The following is a 5512-nucleotide window of genomic DNA, read 5'->3' on the forward strand; positions in this document are numbered from 1 at the left end:
CACAGTAGATCACCAACTTCAAGGATAGCAATATAAACACAACAAAAATGAAATTAAAAGAAATATTAGGAAGTCAAATGCTACTAATATTGAGTCAAGAAAATACCAAGCCCTTCACATTAGAAATGAATTATTAGGCACTAAAACAAAAAATCCTTCCATTGCATCATTTTAACCTTTTCTTTGATTTCTTTAATTGAGAACATAACTTTCAGAAGAAAAAAAAATCACTGTAAAAGGTCTCAAAATCCTAACAAATGCCTGATTGTCGTATCAATTAAACAGAAAGGAAATTGTTCAATATGATTTTAGCTTGCAGAATATATTGACAAATATTAATCTTTCTGATCCCTTGCTCCTAATCAAATTATAATCTATGGTTTGCAATCAAGTAATCAATTTCCCTCCAAGATAGTTAAGGGATCACTTTGGAGAAGGACTTCTAGAAGCATTGGGATAGTAGAAATGGAATTAAATAGGAGGAAAATGAAGCACTTTAGTGGGTGCTCCAAAATATTTGAATGCAAGTGAAAATGATTTTATAATCCCTTCACACATTTTAAAATAGAAACCATTCAGCTGCATCTCATATATTTTCCACCTTTCTGTAATATGTAATTCTTTGAGCAAGAATAGAGCATTCATAAATATTGTCATGAAAGAGGACCCTTCATAATCCTAATAAGTCGAGCTCTAACAAATAAACAATTTCATGTAGTGAATAAATCTTACATGGTAGATTTCAGTGATTAAAATCACAACTATATTCTTAATCTCATTACAACAAAATTAAATTGAAACCTAACTAGCTGGGATCTAACAAATCAATAATTTCATCTACTAAAGTAAACTTACATGGTAGATCCCAATTATTTGCAATGGAAATTTTATTCTTGATCTTATTACAACATAGATAAATTCAAGAGTACATACATATTTCCTTATTTGATACAATCTTTGAACACATTTCGATATTTCATAGAAATATAATGATACGATTTACCTGTCGGACATGAGAAAGTTATCTACATCTAGCACCCGTCACTAGACAATAGTGTTACTGAGACACCATCTCATGGCATTATAATCATGTAGATAGGTAGTGTTATAGAGATACCTTGCAACACCTATTCAACACTACCTTCAAGCTTCAAATTCATCAATTGATTTACTTTAGTAGCAAATTCTAGTGGGATTTCATTAAATACAACCTGACAAAAGCCATTAATGATAGTTGTCGTTGCCATCTCTAGATATATCCCCCTCTGGAAATATAATAACTTATATTCCCCAATTTTTGAGGTACTTGCTTCATGTTCAACATGAGCTATTGGGTTCTTCACATGGAAAAGGTTGCAAATATTAGATGTATAATGGAAACAAGAATGCAATTCAAGGTTGCTCCTGAAGTCTCTTCGGTGAATTATAAAACACCATCTACTTAAAACATGATATATGGTAGTAACAGAAACCTACCCAAGATCCCACTTAAGAATTCAAAATATTGCAAATAGGAGATGTCTTAAACAATATCAACTATTTAATTGCATAATCACACTAAAATAAACAAATCTTTAAAATGTTGAAAAGTGTGAAAAAAATAGAGTTGGAATGTTATAGTTATGATAGGGTAGATATAACTATGTAAAATGTAACTTCTATCTAAAACATGTAAATGTAACTTCTATAGCTACATGAAATGTAACTTCTATATAAAAAAATGGAGTTGGAATATTATAGTTACGTCAGGGTAGATATAGCTACGTGAAATGTAACTTCTATATAACATTCTAAATATCCTTTTTCAGTCATTTAAGAGACTAAACTTCTATATAACATTATAAATATCCTTTTTCAGTCATTTAAGAGACTAACATTTTTTTTATCTTCGATTAATAACTTAATAATCCACCAAAAATATCATTGAATTTGTTCTTCACCAACCAAGGGGAAATTTTAAACCGGTGTGAAAATGATTACTCATTCCCATGCCACATTTCTGATATTTTATTTGTGTGCGGATTTAAGCTAGTGTAATGTAACTTCTACATATTTGAAAATTTAAATGTAAAAAATTACCTAGATTGAAGTTATACAATTAACATATGCACAATAAGATACAATATGCATGAGTTATAAGTAATATGACATTTACATGTTATATCAAGACAAACTTTTTCTCATCTCATTAACTCTTATCTTATAGTTGGTGATGGATATAGCCTTTAAAATTATGAGCCATCCTTGTCATATATTATATTTAATGATGGATATAGCTTTTAAAAGCATCAACCTTGTTTGTTATTTTATGTACGGTCAATTTAAATGGAAGTGCTCATAATTTTATTCAATATTATCTTGTACAACTGGAAATAAAATGATGTGGGGGTGGTGTTTCTAGTGATTTTCAAACTTGTTTTAATTACCTAAATTTAGCCTATTTAAAATAAACAGGGGTGGTGTTTCTAGTGATTTTCAAACTTGTTTTAATTACCTAAATTTAGCCTATTTAAAGTAAATAGTTGCACTGACCATCTTATCTTCAAGTTAGTAACTTTTCTTGAGGGCATCTTCATGACATCCACCATCTCTGAAAATTATGAAATATTAGTAGTATCTTGCACTAAATAGACAATGTTGGCATAGAATATTTTATTGTGTTTTTTACTATATGTCACAAATTTATTGATATTTTATGATTCTTGGTTTCGATTTCCATGTTAAGACTGGATTCATCATGTTTGTTAGGATTTTTAGTTGTGCACACATCATATTGCTCACTTCTAATTGTATCAAAAGTAGAGAGTATGGACAATGACATGTAGTGACATGTGGTGTCTATTTTACTCAATGATATGCTTGATTTTTTAACCCATTCCAATCCTATCACAATGAAATTAAGAGAGAAAAGGACACAAGAAGGACTATCAATAAATGAAATTAAAGACTTTAGAATGCAACTCAAAAATTTGTACCTGAATGTAACGATAAGTATTTGGAGCTTCCTAGTCACCGATGAGAATCGAATCAAACTATGAAAAGTTCCTTGCATTATGAGAATTTGGTTGCACCTCCACTAATCCTCTGTAGTAGTTCCTTGACTTGCCTATAGATATAATTTTATAAAAAATCCTACTCCTGCAATTATCGCCTATATGGATCATCTTTATCCCCCTATTAATAGTTATTTTTCAAGGCAACAAAATAGAACTCTCCAATTACATCACTGCCTTTCAAAATAATGCTTGAGTATTTCTAGGTGATTGTCGAACCAGTCTCTAATCAGGTCCACGAAATCCTTGAATTGTCTCCATCGCACAAACCTCTTTTTGTTTTAAAATTATAAATCCCACATCTATATTCCTCATCCCCGACATACCAATTCTTTATAGTGGAATACTTTATCGTTTCTCCCTCGATGCAATAGAGATCCACTACTATGGCATGGAGATGATTGGTGTCATAAGATGGTGCATTGCATCCTTCAATATATGTCACATAACTCCTCTCATCTACAAAAATAAGAGTCCTTTCAAGCTGCTTGGTCTCCATCTCATTCATCTTGAAATAAGTGGATACTTCCATGGGTGAAAAAGTGTGCTTGGGGATTTAATAGGAGTTATCACTAAAAAAAAATACAATGCAACATAATAGTTATTAGTAGGAGGAACAACCCTGCCAAGCTACTTCCTAACTAGATCAATATACTCCTAGATTACCTCTTATAACGAACAAAAGATAACCTCAACTGCCTATAGAGTCTACCTATGCATGGTAACAGTGAAAACTTGTCAAAAACATCATCTACAACAACGTTGGTCAATCTCCTCTTCTAGTCAAAGGCATGCCCATCTTTTGAAAAGTATCAAGCAGGCCAGGGTCCACCTCATCAATGCTCCTCTTCTTCTTCTACTCTCTCTGTTTAGGTTCAGAATAATAGCAAAGGTCTTGGAAATCGATGGGTGGGTAAAATTTATCAAACCATTTAGATTCTTCCATTTTTAATCATTATCTATAAGCATTGAGTCTAAATTGCAAAAGCCATTCAAGTTACTTCTTTTTAGCCAAAATTAACCTAAGCTTTGGAGAGTTGTAAGGTTTACTGGATCTAAGCATATTCTACTTAAAATATAGTAACTTGGTTTAAAACTGCAGGCATTGAGATCAGAATCTAAGGATGAAACAAAAAATATTTTATGTTCATGATTACAAGAAATTTTAATTTCATGTAACAAAGTTTGAGGAAGGTGTAGTATTTGCATCCTACTAGAAAATTTTCTTGCATCACTTGAGCCCTTTGTATTTTGGCATGGTAGAGTCCATTACACAAACAATCAACCACTAAAAAAGGGTGAAAAGAAAAAATAAAATTTCATGCATTCTGACCCTAGAAATGTTATGGAGTGAACTGATCTATACAATAATGACATGCAAAATTATTACTTGTCCATTGTCTTTTGATGAATTGTTGGCCACAATCAAGATCTGCATTATCATAATCATTAAACCCTTTGTACAGTAAGGACATGCAAAATGCTTACTTGTGCATTGTCTTTTAATGAATTGTTGGCTGCAATCAAGATCTACATTATCATAATCATTAAACCCTCAACTCTAGATGAAATTTATGCTTTGATCATATAAACCCTTGAAATTTTTTACCCATAAGAACAAAAATCATCTTTAGTAAAAAGGAAGAACTCTCCAGAGTCCAAATTCATACCCATGTACAAATGGCCAAAATATCCACGCCCAATGACCTTGCCCATCCTCCATTTAATCGTTGATGCTCTCATAAGGTGTTCCCCATGAAAACTCCATCTAGGGTTTGAATCCCATGAAATCCATAGATCACATTGATGGTATTCCTTCTTTTCGCATTTCCATGCAGATATCAACAAGGCAAAGAAAAATGCAGTGTCAATATGATGTTTTAATCTATGAATATTTTATTTGAATCCAAAGCTAAACTGGAAATGAAAAAGAAAAGAAATATTTATAATATAAAATAAAATATATAAATTGCAATTGGCTTAAATGATTTATTTGTGTGTAAGACGCTAAATTAAAAAGAAGAAGAAGAAGTTAAAAATGATATTGGGATGAGTGTAAACATTTAAATATTGCCTCAATTAATAATAAAAAGTTAAATTAATAAAAATAATAAAATTCAATTTGTTATATTTTGATTTTGTTATTAACTTGTGAATAGGCTTTGTTACAATACCATGGGCTAATACCATGGCTTATCAATACCACATGCCAAAAGCCATAACTTATTTCATAGTAAAAATATTTTATTTTAATTTAATTTTACAACATTTTTTTAATTGAATCTAAAAGGGAAAATGTTACAATTTGAGATATATCTAAACCCTCTATCCTCACGACTACTAAAAATATTCCCATAGAAATTAAATTAAGGTTTTAATAAAATTAAGCTAAGATGGATCTATGCCGGTTCTTTATATATATATATATCTATATATATATATATCTCCATCTTAGCTAA

The 5512-nt window shown here is 30.7% G+C and overlaps 1 pseudogene; it reads right to left on the minus strand.

Moving 5' to 3' along the window:
* Positions 1-1127: 1127 nt before the first annotated feature.
* Positions 1128-4116, minus strand: LOC149206719 (iron-sulfur cluster assembly SufBD family protein ABCI8, chloroplastic pseudogene; annotated as a pseudogene).
* Between the last annotated feature and the right edge of the window lie 1396 nt (positions 4117-5512).

This window comes from Pinus tabuliformis, chromosome 1_2 (genome assembly GCF_031772625.1).
Source record: "Pinus tabuliformis cultivar Carrire ecotype Pingquan chromosome 1_2, CPIR1, whole genome shotgun sequence".
NCBI classification, from domain to species: Eukaryota; Viridiplantae; Streptophyta; class Pinopsida; order Pinales; family Pinaceae; genus Pinus; species Pinus tabuliformis.